The sequence below is a fragment of the Gracilinanus agilis genome, chromosome 3, assembly GCF_016433145.1.
Source record: "Gracilinanus agilis isolate LMUSP501 chromosome 3, AgileGrace, whole genome shotgun sequence".
In the NCBI taxonomy this organism is placed as follows: Eukaryota; Metazoa; Chordata; class Mammalia; order Didelphimorphia; family Didelphidae; genus Gracilinanus; species Gracilinanus agilis.
The window spans coordinates 418,953,768-418,968,580 of NC_058132.1; the positions used below are offsets into that span (position 1 = coordinate 418,953,768).

The window sequence follows — 14,813 nt, forward strand, 5'->3', positions numbered from 1 at the left end:
TTAAAAGAATTGTTGGTCCAATTCACAGCTACATTAACAGTGTATTATTGAGTCTATCTTCTCACTGCTCTCCAACATAGATTATTATTATTATTATTTTAAAAAACCCTTACCTTCTGCCTTAGAATCAGTATTGATTCTAAGGCAGAAGAACAATAAAGGCTAGGCAATGGGAGTTAAATGACTTGCCTAGGGTCACACAGCTAAGAAATGTCAGATATTTTATCAGCATATTTCACATTACATTCTTGTTCCATTTGGCTACCTCCTGAACAGATTTCATTTGTTGTGAAACAAGTTCACAAATGGTCATCCTCAGTCCTTTCCTCACTTAAACTGCCTCCCATCCCTAAACAAATGCTAAAGTGATTTTCCTAATATGCACTTTTAACTATGTAATTTCCTTACTTAATAAATCCCATGGAATCACTATTAGGTCTAGGATTTTTTTTGTGTCATTAAAAATTTTTTTTTTAATTGATTAAAATTTTTCCATGGTTACATGATTCGTGTTCTTTCCCTCCCCTCCTTCCAACCCCCTCCCATAGCCAATGTGCAATTCCACTGGGTTTTACATGTGTCATTGATCAAGACCTATTTCCATATTATTGATATTTGCACTAGGGTGATCGTTTAGAGTCTACATCCCAAATCATATCCCCATTGACCCATGTGATCAAGCAGTTGTTTTTCTTCTGTGTTTCTACTCCCACAGTTCTTTCTCTGGATGTGAATATAGGCTTCATTTTTTAAAAATGGCAGACTGGACAGTCTCTCTTGGCTATGAGCTCAAAGTGGGGTTTGAACTTGAAACTTGAGACTTGGGCTGTGTTGAGAAATTGAGCTAAATTATGAACCTTAATCCCCTTCCCTTCCCTAGAGAAGGAAGTGGTATAGGAGGGAAGGAGTGAGCCTCATTTATTGGGGGAATAAATTTGTATACTTCTATTTTTTTTTTAAACCCTTGTACTTCGGTGTATTGTCTCATAGGTGGAAGATTGGTAAGGGTGGGCAATGGGGGTCAAGTGACTTGTCCAGGGTCACACAGCTGGGAAGTGGCTGAGGCCGGGTTTGAACCTAGGACCTCCTGTCTCTAGGCCTGACTCTCACTCCATTGAGCTACTCAGCTGCCCCCTATACTTCTACTTTTTGAAGCAAACACTCCTTTGTATAATCTAATCTGGTGGGTGGTTAAATGGAACTGATGAGGTATAGGAGATTTATTTGGGCATTGGTTTATATTTTATTTCTTATATTTATAACTGAATGAACAGCATTGGTGGGGGTCTACCTCCCTGGCCTTTAGGCAGTGGGGATAGGGTAATCCCTATTATTACCTAAATCTGGGCATGCTGTTTCTCTCAATAGAATGAAGACTCCTTGAAAAAGGAATCTGCTTTGCTTTTGTCTTTGTATTTCTATGAGGCTTGGGATAGAGTAAGTGATTAATACATTATTGCAAATTGATTGTTAATTTGAGTATATTATATCTTTTTAGTTCATCTTGTTTCTTTTAAATTCCTAGTTTTGCTTACACATTTTTCCATAGTACCTTCTGATATTTAATTTATTTTCTGGTGTGATTTCACTTTGTTTAGTTTTTATTCTTGGTAATTTTATTTTTTCCCTCCCCATGACTCATTTTTTTCAAGCTTGCTGAAGGTTTATTGATTTGTTAATCTTTGCAAATACCATTTTTAGCTCTGTTCGACATTTCTATGTTGTTTCTGGTTTCTATTTTATTTTCTCCTTTAATTTTTTTTTTAATTTTAAACCCTTAACTTCTGTGTATTGACTCATAGGTGGAAGAGTGGTAAGGGTAGGCAATTGGGGTCAAGTGACTTGCCCAGGGTCACATAGCTGGGAAGTGTCTGAGGCTGGATTTGAACCTAGGACCTCCTGTCTCTAGGCCTGGCTCTCAATCCACTGAGCTACCCAGCTGCCCCTCTCCTTTAATTTTTGAGATTTTCTCCTTTGTGTTCACTTAGAATTTGTTGAATTGAATGCTCAGTTCATGTTATTTGTTTTTCCATTTTGTTAATGGTTGTATTGAGAAATACAGTTTTTCTTCTAAAAACTGTGTAGTTTCATCACAGTAATTTTGGGATATTGTTTCATCATTTTCATTCTTTTTCATATAGCTGTTAAACTGTTTCCATGTGTTTCCAAGTGTTTTTTGAACCACTTATTACTTCAAGTGTTCTCTGGAACACAAAGATGCCACATGTTCAAATAATTTTATTTTTAGCAAATACTCATTAAGAAGTTCAAAATCTTTTTGCATTATTCACACTGAGCACAAAAATACAGTTAACTTTTATCAAAACTTATTTAAATCAATAGTTAATTGTGGCTGGGGCATATGCTGGTGCATCCAACGCTCCTCAATATTTCTTTCCTGAGTCGAAGTTTAACATAATACAATCATAAAACATTTTCTTCAGTATCATAACTTTAATTATGCTAGTGGTGATGCATGTCTGTTGTAACTGACAGCATAGATCAGGAAATTCTTCATTAAGTGTCTGGAAGTAATTGGAAATCAAGTACGTGTGAGGTTCTATATTAGACTGTGGGTTTTTAAAACCTAAAGAACTCCACCAGTATTCCATATTCCTTTCTGAAATTCCACTATTCCTTTCTGAAAATCTGATTGTAGATTTGAAACGCTGAGAAGTTATATGTACATTTTGTTGCTTTTCATTGTCACTAGATGGCATACAATGATGCTTTATTAAGTTTATATAACAATAATAACGTTGCCAAATCATTCCATGTTGATCACATTTTCACAGAAAATATGAAGTACAAGAGGGGGGAAAAGTGACCTAAACAAAGCCCACAATGCATTGTTATTCTTTCAAAGACAGTATGACCATGTATAATGGAATTTTTTTTTTAATTTCCTGAAATATAGATCTTCCTGATATCAACTGAACATTTTTAGAGCTGGAGTCAGAATCCTTCTCTTAGTCATTCTGAACCCTTTTGGAAAGTTTCCCTTTTTTTTTACCCTTTGAGATTTTCATTGGGCATTTGATGTCTTTCCTTTCACCGCAGGGTGACTCTCTCACCATTAAGGTTTTCCTTCTGTTCTGCTCTTGGAGATTCTCTCAAAATCTTTTGAACTTTAAGCATCTTATTTCTCAGTCATTTCTTAGGGACTTAGCCTTGGACTAACTAGTCTACCTTGCAGTTGGAACCCAGAAATTGGGAACACTGGAAAAGATACTTGCACAAGAATGTCCAAAGCCTATGTGGAAAGGACCCCACCAAGTTCTCCTGACCAATCCTTGCTCTGAAAAGTTGAAGGGGATATAATAGTAGGAAATATCTGTCTCCTCCGAAGAGGGCCCTAATGCAAGCCTACTACTGGTTATTTCAAGCTGTATTTGACCTGGAAAAAAAAGCAGATGACAAGAAGAGTAGACCACTCATCTAAGACATCGGACCTGGACTAAATATCCTGTGTTTTTTGCTCCTTGTTACACTGTCCATTGGATGTCCCTAAGCACATGCCCCCGTGCCAACTTTAGAGCTTGACCTTCTTGTTCTTTGTTCTATGGGCTCCTACCCTGAGCAAATTCTCTTGGTTTCCTACCCTTGGTCAATGTCTCTTCAAGGCTGGCAAATGCTTCAACCTGAGAGCTTTGAGGTTCAGAGTTAGAAGAGACGGCTTCACACCTAGTGGGGCAGGTTATACATCGACCTACATTATAAATCAGCTTACCTGTTTATAATGTAGAGTAAGTTTCATCTAAGGTTATTTGCCTATCAGAGGAAGAAAAAAAAAAGAAGCTAGCTATTTCAGAGCCTGCTTTTCTGACCAGGTATTACTACTCCCAAATCCCTGAGCCTCAATATGGATTTTTTGTTGTAATGCAAAAATTCCTCTTATAATTGCTTTTCAGGGCCATGCCTTTCACAAGGGTCTCTCTTAGCTGAACTGTATGTTCCAATCCTATCCCTCATGGGTACCCCTTTCCTCTCTTTCTGTGTGGTGACTCCAGACTGCAATCTCTTTGTCTCAGTGAAATACCTGTATTATTGTGACTTTGGTAATTCTCTTTAATTCAGGTTGACAGAATGAAATAGCAAAGAACCATAAAAGATGAGGGGCCCATGACAGAACTCTGGGAGACAAACAACTCTAGCTAACAAGCATAACATGGATAAAGAGTCAACAAAGGAAGCCGAGAAAGAGGAGTTGATAGGTAAGAGGGAACAGGGGGGAGACTTGGATCATGAAAACTTAGAAAAGAGTATCAAGAAAAGTATCAAAGAAAAACAATGTCAAAGGCTATACAGAGGTCAAGAAGGATGACGACTGAGAGAGGGTTGCTCGATTTGACAATGAAGAAATCACTGGTAATTTTGGTGAGAGCAATTTCAGTTGAATTAAAGTGGGAAACCAGACTTGACAGAATTAAGAAGGGAGGGAAAGGGAAGGAAGTGGAGGCAATTGATTGTAAATGACCTTCTCAAGGAGTTTAGCCAGTAAAAGCAGGGTATCTGTGAGATGATTGTGGGAGGGAAGGACCAAGGGAGGACTTTCTGAAGATGAGACATGGGCATGTTTGTTTGACTGGATATTCATCTCTCATATCACAGGTAGCAGTATGCTAGGAATTAACTCATCAGGTCATATATAAGTTCAGAAGAAAGGGAGGTGGTGTAACATTAGGGAGAAAGCAAGCTGACTGATGTGCAGTTTGGGCAGCTGGAGAGTGACTGGAAGGGGATCCAATAGCTGCCTTGGGAAGCCAGGAAGAAGGTAAATGATACACTGTTGGTGGAATTGTGAACTGTTTGAACCATTCTAAATGGTAATTTGGAATTAAACCAAATAAATAACTAAAATGCTCTCTCTCTCTGTCTCTCTGTGTGTGTTTCTCTCTCTCTTTCTCTCTCTCTGTCTCTGTCTGTCTGTCTGCCTGTCTCTCTCTCTCTCTTAACTGTGGCATAGAGGAAGACATGTAACTTAAATTTTTTCATTTATTGAAGAAACAGTTGAACTTGGTGCATAGAAGACAATCTAACCAGGAGAAAAAGTGGCTCATTTCCCAGAAGGACCAACCCTTGTCCCCTTGGAAGTTTTAGAAGAATGCATATTCTGAGAGAAGGGTGCAACAGCAATGGAAGAGTCTGATGGTGCCACGATAGCAGGGGTGAGTTGAAGACTAAGAGGCAAGAAATGGACATCATTGCCACAGTAGTTGGAAGAAAATTCTCCTGAGAAGGATACAACCTAATCCCAAGTTCCCCCCAACTATTGGCAATGTGAAGCAAGTTCTATATGCCCCATGCTATGCATAAAATTGACTATGAGTTTTCTCAAAGCCTGTTAGCAGGAAAAAAGTTATGACAGATCTAACAAACTGGACAGGTTTCAAAGAGAGATTTGGCAACATACTGGCATATGAGTTTCAACTTATCTTAGCTTGGAATAGTTTAGCCACAGTATTTTTCCCTCACCAAAATGTATTTTGTTGTTCAGTTTGTGTCCAACTTTTTGTGATTTCTTTTGGGGTTTTCCTTGAAGAGATGATGGAGTGGTTTGCCATTTCCTTCTTCAACTCATTTTTCATATAAGGAAACAGAGCCAAATAGTTAAATGTTAATTAAGATCCTGTACCCTGGGTCACACAGAATGTTTGAGGTCACATTTGAATTCAGAGAGAGGAATATTCTTGACTCCCCAGGCTTGCCACTCTACCCACTGCACCACCTACCTGTCCCTAAAAATGTGTAAAACCCTCTATTAAAGTGTGAAAGGGTAGTGATTCATCTTGGGAGAGAGAATTTCTACACTCAGAATTCCCATGAGTTGACAAAGTAAAACATCCTTTGAATTTCAGGATTAAACACATATATACATATGTTGTTTTATTAGCATAATGAATTTTTTCTAATACTCTAGATTGAATCCTGCACTACAACTTAAATTCTGCCTTAAGAGTTGTTTGGGGCCACTGGAAGGTCTACTGCCATAGTTTAGAGATATTCCGAGAAAATAAACGGCAATTTTTTTTTTGAACAGCAGTATTATTCATCCAGTCATACTGTATAGTTGTGAATCACATGAGTCACAGTGGAATATAATACTACAGGATAATTCAAAGTGCAATGGAGAAGTACATGGTGAGTGTAAATAGACTAGAACACATTACTAAAAAAAGAATTTTACAGAAAAAGAGATATAAAATAAATACTCTGCCCTTCATTTCTGAATGTTACATTTTAAAAAGGACATTGATAAGTTTGATTGTCTGCAGAAAGTTAACAAATGGTAAAGGGACTGGATATGATTGAGGGAAGTTAGTATATTTATAGCGTGGAAATAAGAAGGCTCCTTGGGGTGGGGAACATGAAAGCTATCTTCAAGAAAAGGGACTAGATTTATTCCATTTGGCTCCAGAGGTCAGAACCAGCAGCAGTGTATGAAAATACAAAAAAGGCAAATTTAGGATTGGTGTTAAGAAAAACTTGCTATCAGAACTCAAAAATGGAATGGGAAGCTTTGAGAGGTGGTGGGTTCCTGCTCCTTGAAGGTTTCAAGCAGAGATCAAATAACTCATTGTCAAGAATGTTATAGTAGGGATTCTTTTCATGTCTGGACTTGATGGCTGCTGAAATCCCTTCCAACTCTGAAAATTTGTGATTTTTATGAATACAAAGATTAAAATGAAACAGTCACATTCCTCACAGGGCTTACACTGATTGATGGAAGACAAAATCCCAGATGTCATAATGGTGAACAATTAGAAAAAATTCCAGAATGGTTCAAAAGAGAAATAAAATTCTCAACAGAAGAAATTAATAACAAATTCAGTTAAGTTATTGGAACTTTCAATGCAGAATTTTTAAAAAAGCAATTGCTTAAGTTGGGCAAAATGAATATATAGGAGAGAATGTTTCAAAAGAATTAGAAGCTATTAGGAGTGAGGATAGCAGATCTGAAACCAAAAAATACTTAAGCAAAGAAAATTTGGTGGAAGAAAAGCAAAAAAGCAATCCAGTTTAAAAAAAAAAAGACATGTAAGTTTGAGGTTAGCTAGATGGCTCAGTGGATTGAGAGCCAGGCCTAGAGATAGGAGATGCTGGGTTCAAATGTGGCCTCAGACTCTTCCTAACTGTGTGATCCTGGGCAAGTAACTTAACTGCCATTGTCTAGCCGTTAATGCTACATGATATTGATTCTAATATGAAAGGTAAGGGTTTAAAAACAAACAGCATATAAGCTCAATACAAGGCCAAACCAACTGAACTTGAAGACAAAGATGTATACCAGTGATTTCCAAAGTGGGTGCTACTGCCCCCTGGTGGGTGCTGCAGCGATCATTTATCTTTCCTATTAATTGCTATTAAAATTTTTAAAAATTTAATTTCCAGGGGACTGAGTAATATTTTTTCTGGAAAGGGGGCGGTAGGCCAAAAAAGTTTGGGAACCACTGATGTGTACAGATAACCTAAGAATTACCCATCTTCCAGAAGAACATGCATGACAAGTTCAAAAAAAGATCCTAAATACCATTATACATAAAATAATATGCAGAAATTATACAGAACTTTCAAATACAGACAATAAAGCAGTGATAAAAAATCTAAATATTATCACTATGAGGGAAAAATCTATGTTTCAAATTCCAGGAAACGTAATGCAATCCAGAGCAAGACCTCCAAGTAAGATGGAAAGACAATTCAAATAACACAAAATTATTTCATTGCCACAAAAAAGTGTCAGAAGGGATAAAATAGCAAATTCCAAAATGCTAAAGAGGTCAAGCGGAAACTGAAACTTACAGTTTTCTCCCATTATATATCTCAAGTAACCCATGAGTCTTTTATGGAAACTACCTCCATACTGATCAACCAGCTGTTCTTTGTTTCTTTACTTGCATAACCTACAGGCATTTCAGGAGAGTGGGTCACTCCTTTTCTGGCTCTCTCCTCTTCTGGATAACTTAATAAACTTCTTTCTAAATTATTTAAGTTCTGAGTTTTGTTTTTCTGTTACATCAATAATGGTTTCAGAAGTGGATCTCTTGATAGTTAACCAGAGAGTTGGGATTGACCTAGGTGGGATCATTCTGTGAGGTGGGAACTGGGTAAGTAACCTGAGGGTTTGGGTAGAACATAGTCCTTGTTCCTTTGTTTGAATTCTATATAATGCAGGGGATTACTCAGAACAGGGTTAGAACTAGCTTAACCCCTTATCCACAATTCAATAGTCCTCTTGTATTCATCCACCAAAGCTTCTGGGGATAGATCTGTCATTTGTTAATTTGGCCACCAGTTCTCCAGCAGTTTATCTCTATATTTAACTCTCTTTCTTCCTTTTTCCCCACTTCTTCCTGTGTTTCCCTCAACCCTCTCATGGTCCTTAGAAATAAACTGAAAAACTGGTCTGTGACTACAGCCATATCCTTGGGAGTTTGACTCTGTTATCTAGGATCAAATGGGCTGTCAGTTGAATCATGTAACCTGGCAGGAGGGACTCTTCCACCAGTCACCTAACATCAGGACTGTCCTTGTTCACTTAGGATGATCCTTGATTAATGAGGAAAGATATTTTTAAAAGTTTAAATTTTATTTCTTTATGTATATATATATATATATATAATATTTTTTTTTTAATTAGTAAAGTTTTTGTGTGTCTTATTCAAAATAAGAGTGTTCAGAATCAAACTTTTCACAGGCTGAACACTTGAACCTCCATCGGTAGAGAATCCCTCGTCCCCCCGACCCCCCTCAGGAAAATTTCTGACTTGTGTTTGCAGTTGTTTATAGATTCTGCTACCTTGGAAAATTTCTAAAGGGAAAATGTGGAGAGCCAGAAAAAGTACTATTTAAAAAAAAAACTGCAGAAGGGGAATTTAGAATTCTGGGGAAGATTAATGAAGTTTGATACTTGAAACAATTCTCTCCCAGATATCTGTAATCTGATGCCAAACTCTCCATCCCAGTAAGTAGGGACTCACTTCCACTTCAGACTTTCAGCATGAGATAATGTTTTAGGAGGGAAAAACCCCCTGCAAGATATTTTCTCTCTGTCATTTCAGCCTTGTCTAGGCTGAGATTACTGGGATAAAGTCAAACAAGTAAAGAAAGGAAAACTTCCTAGTTCATAGAAATTTATGGTATTGTAAACTAGAGACTAAATTTGTTTCTGAAATATAGCACCTTTGCTGTAAATTTCCAAATGATTTGAAGATTTTTATAAGTACTAGAATATTTTTAGAGGAAAGGAGAATGTAAGACTACCATCATAAGTCTTTGATTTGGAGCGAACTGTGAAAGCAGTAAATTCTATAATTTGAGATGCTGGCAGTTGATGGTCCTTGGGAAAACTGAGATGTTGAATGATACTATTTGTGATTGCAAAACCAGATCCAATTGAGTTTGTCTTAAAACTCTCATTTAAAGTGAGATGTATTCTCCTATTAGGATAATTGGGATGTTGACCCTCTCTAGATAAATAAAACCTTAATGGAAAAATACTTGATATTTGGCTTTAAGGTGATATGTTCAGAAACTGCAAGAATAAGAATTAATTTTGTAATTATTCTGGTCTTTTGACTATGATTAGTATAGAATTTCTAATTGATAAATGAAATGATTTACTTTATAAATTGATCTTGATATGTGTTCAGATGAAATGATGTCATCTGACTAACAACAAATTTTGAGGTAGATTAAAAAATTCACAATTTATTTTTAGATCTAATTTTTTTCCTATTACAATTTTTAGGAAATCATTGTATAAGAAATACTGTTAATTTGAAATTTATATCCACAGTGTGACATAATTGTATTACTGGAAAATTAACTCTTCTTTTGATAGAGACTATGTCTATTATGGTTTGAAAAAAACTTTAGTATTTAATTGGGTATATTGTCTGAAATGTCTAATATTGATGTAACATACTTAAAGTTTGGGCAAGTACCACAGATTTTGTAAACATCTGAGAAATTCTTTGGGGACTTGTCAGATTTAGTTTCTTGGATCTTTAGCCTTAGTGAGGTCATAAATATTATAAACTTTGAGAGAAGTTGCTGAAAGAATGCTGTGAAGTTCTAAAATAGTGAAATCAAAGAAAAATTGAGATCTTCCATAGTTGAAGTAGAAGGATTATATTTTATAAAGAGTGATTTTTACCTGACAGACTGGTTATTGCTTATAAAAATTATGAAAGTGTTCCTGGGATATGTATGGAAATCACAACTTTTAGCCAACTAAGTATGACCAGATCCCAGATTTAAAGATTTTTTTTTGGCTTTTGGAGTTAATATGCAATACTTTCAGCCTTAAGGCTTATAGTGGATAATACTTTTCTAGGTTTTGAGTGTAACTGTTATGGAAGTATATAATCACAGAATGTGGTCATTTCATTAATTTCTAATAATTGATTTCTGTTCCAGCATGGATTTAGAGAGGATGAATAAGATAAGGCTCATATGTGTTTATTGTTAACTATTATGGCACCAACATGAGAAATATAATAATTAAGGCTAAATCTGGTCCAAAGATCTGAGGCAAAATCTCTTGGAAACATAATTTTATATTCTGAGTTTTGACTTCAGGTATAATTGAATTGTCATTGAGTCAATAATCAATTATGTAAGAACAAAAGCCAGGTGCTACTCAAAGGGAGTATGATCTGAGAATTGCTAACGGTTCAGAAAACAATCATTCAAATATTATGGTGAAATTCTTTTGATACAGTTTCCACATTGTATGATTTCCTTTCTTTTTTATTTCCTTTCTTAACAGGAAAATTTCTTACCTGATTGATTCTGTTTGACCCTCTATAGCAGTGATTCCCAAAGTGGGTGCCACCACCCCCTGGTGGGTGCTGCAGCGATCAGGGGGGGGGGGGCAGTGATGGCCACAGGTGCATTTATCTTTCCTATTAATTGCTATTAAAATTGAAAAAAAACATTAATTTCCAGGGAGCTAAGTAATATTTTTTCTGGAAAGGGGTAGGCCAAAAAAGTTTGGGAACCACTGCTGTATAGATAGATGTGCTATTATATCCTGTGAATGATGTGGAACTTAATATGTTATTTTGGCTGTTTCAAAATAAAGGTGAAATATGAATCTTTTTTTCATCTTAAACCCTTAACTTCTGTGTATTGGCTCCTAGGCAGAAGAGTGGTAAATGTAGGCAATGGGGGTCAAGTGACTTGCCCAGGGTCACACAGCTGGGAAGTGACTGAGGCCGGATTTGAACCTAGGACCTCCTGTCTCTAGGCCTGGCTCTCAATCTACTGAGCTACCCATCTGCCCCTGAAATATGAATCTTATCTGGAATCAAATCAAGTTAAGGAAGCTTTATCTTATTATGCTTTATTTCCAGTCAGTTCATGCCTCTAAAGGGATAGTCTTTTTTTTTTTTTTTTTTTTTTTTAAACCCTTAACTTCGGTGTATTGTCTCATAGGTGGAAGAGTGGTAAGGGTAGGCAATGGGGGTGAAGTGACTTGCCCAGGGTCACACAGCTAGGGAGTATCTGAGGCCAGATTTGAAACTAGGACCTCCTGTCTCTAGGCCTGACTCTCACTCCACTGAGCTACCCAGCTGCCCCTAAAAGGGACAGTCTTAATAATGATCTTACTCTTTTTTTCCCCTTCATAGCAAAAAAGGGCAGGTGAAAATTTTTATAAAATAAATGAATTCTGTGGCTGTAATATTCAACATCTATGAGTTACTTTAATAAAATGCAGGTAGGAAAGATCTTACTTTTTAAAATACTATTCTAAATTTGTAGTCACTAATAGTTATATATCCAGGTATAAGATTAGGTCCTTAAAAGATCTCATTTTTTCTATTTGATTTGAGGATAGGACATATCCTCAAAGGATGAATAGAATTAGGAAAAAGTCACGTGAGAAAGACTGAAAAGTTTTACATTTTAATAAGAGTAGTAAATTTTACTTTGAGAAAGCAACATGATTCAATTATTTTCTCTAAGAACACAACCTCCCCACCCCATCCTACCTCATCCTACCACACGCCCAGGCAGCTAGGTGGTTCAGTCTTTAAAGCATGAGGCCTGGAGTCAGGAAGACCTGAGTTCAAATGCAGCCTCAGACTCTTCCTAGATTTGTGATCCTGGGAAAGTTGCTTAACCTTATTTGCCTCAATTTCTGTAAAATGAACTGGAGATGGAAATGGGGAAAACATTCCAGTACTTTTGCCAAGAAAACTCCAAAAGGGGTTGCAAGGAGTCAGACATGACTAAAACAACAGAACAATAATAAATGTCTTTGTGTGTGTGAATCTTGTCTATACACAGTTGCTTGCTGGGTTGAGACCTTGAAGGCAAGGGCTGTTTTTGTCTTTTCATCTGCAGTGGTTAGTAATGGGCCTGGTTCACAGTTAGGTACCTAATAAAAGCTTGTTAACTTAATATTCTGATGAAGTCTAATATTATCTTCTCAGTTTTCCTAATTTAAGCTACTGAATCCTCTTCTATTAATGCAAAAAGGGAAAAGCATTCCTTTTTTTTGTGTGTGTGTAGGAACAAATTACCTGGCTAATATCTGATTCATACTTTATATGAAGTACTTTTTTCCACTCTCCTTCCCCTTGGGGGGAATTCCTTGATGTGAGCCATAATCTAATTGACTATAATTAAATTTGTCTCTGGGTGATGAGGTGGAAGATTTAACAATCTAATAATTTTGAGTACAGGGAGTCTAACTCCTCTCATTAGATTCAGGCTCCCTTAGGACTGAACAAAATTGAACGCTTGTGTCCTCTTAGCAAAGGAAAAGAGAGTGGCATAGTAGCCCAAGCCCCTGCGGGCCTCGTGGCAGGGCCCCCGGTTTGGATAGACAAGAACACTGAGGACCAGAGAGACTAAGCATCACAGCTAGCTAGTGGGACATCTGAGGCTCCTGTTACTATATCCGACTGTCATGCCCTTGTGCTTCTTAGGACTGTGATAATAAACGATATGATCTAATCTGCCATGACATCAGTCTTCGTGCTTCCATTATATTACTGGGCACTGAAAGGATTTAAGGGAGGATAAACATTTCTTTTCCACACTTAGTATGCTTATTCTAAGAAGAGTTTAGAAGGATTATATCCACTTTTAAATTATTTGTGCATCTTAAACCATTATCATAAATATTACTCAAATCAATTATTTTACTGTTGAATTAAGTTATACATTTTATATGCTATATATGTTATATCTCTAAGATCCCAATTTGGGATGGGAAATTATAAAAATAAATGGGAAATGGGGCATTTTAAATTAGGTTAAATTTGTTTCAGTTTTAGATTTCTATATCTATACTTTTTGATCCAGATATAAAATGCATTTTAAGATATTTGTTAGTGTAAATGGTGAAGAGCGATGGATTGAAATCATGAGCTGAACCTACACCCCAGCTACTTCCAATGGCTCATGTTCTGGTTAGGGATATTTCCACAGAGCAGAGCTTGAGCTCTGGCCACTTCTGAAAGCAAGAGGCCAGAGTATATAAGTCTTCAGAAGTGGCTAGTGTGCAGGCTCTGCTCACTGCATGGACTTGTTCCCAAGCATATGCCATTTGATGAGTGTCAATCCATCTTCCCTTACTGTAAAAAATCTGAAAAAGGAATAATGTCAAAACAACATCAAACAAATTAAATCCCTTCCCCCTAAAAAAAGCTAACATTTTAGATTATAAATAAGTACGCCATAATAGGAAATTTGTAATTCAAGATTATTCAATAAAAATGTTTTTATGCCTTAAGCCACCAAAAACTTTCTCTTAATAATGAAATACTACCAAAAATTCTATACAGATTATGTATTTTTAAAAGTCTATAGAGTAACACTGTTTGGCATTTATTGACATGACATTTTAAATTATTTTTCTATAAAATAAAGATGATCAATCTTTATCAATAGTTAATGTTTGCCAACCCTTTCACTTATTCTTTTTTTTAAAACTCTTACCTTCTGTTGTAGAATCAATACTGTGAATGGTTCTGGGGTAGAAGAACATTAAGGGCTAGGCAATGAGGGTTAAGTGACTTGCCCAGGGTCACACAGCTAAGAAGTGTCTGAGGTGAGATCTGAACTCAGAACCTCCCAACTCTATGCCTGGCTCTCTATATACTGCCCCATTTCATTCACTCAACTCTCACACTTCCAAAAATCTCACATTATTTTGAAGTTCCTTTACCTTACCAAAAAATGTCACAATCCTTCCCAGTTTCTTTTTTCCAGACTATAAGTTTATTTTATTATATTATAATTTAAGTATTAAAACTTTGAAATATAGTTGATGAATAAAAATAATAGATTTTTTCTTGGTATTAATATTTCCATCATATTTCCCAAATAAGTTAAAAATATTTTACCCAAATATCAATATTATTGAGCAGGATTTCAATTAAATAGGACATAGTGTCAAAAGGATTAGAAAAAATAGATTTTAAAATAGAGTAATGGATAAATAACTACTAAAGTTTAAAACTATTCCAGTTGTATGGGATGAAATTGTGTATTATTACCCAATATACATTGATTAGTATTAGTAATCACAGACTGGCAACTTCCTATAGAAAAATTGTGATATTAGGTGCCCTCTACTAGGAGATATCAATCTCTCTTTTTGAAGAATAGAAGAAATCCCCTTCCCAAGTAGCTTTATGTATATGTATATATATATATTATATATAAACAAATATAAATAAATGTGTGTATATATATTAGTATAGGCCTTTTGATATTCTCAAATGTAGCTAAAGAATCCCCCTCCTCTTTTCTATTCCCGTGGGAAGAAGTTTAGGGGGTGACCTAATTCCTAT

The 14,813-nt window shown here is 36.1% G+C and overlaps 1 protein-coding gene across 1 annotated transcript in view; it reads right to left on the bottom strand.

Moving 5' to 3' along the window:
* NCAM2 (neural cell adhesion molecule 2) overlaps positions 1–14,813 on the bottom strand; it is a 250,727-nt gene that overhangs the window by 148,368 nt on the left and 87,546 nt on the right. The gene's annotated exons all lie outside the window — the stretch shown is intronic.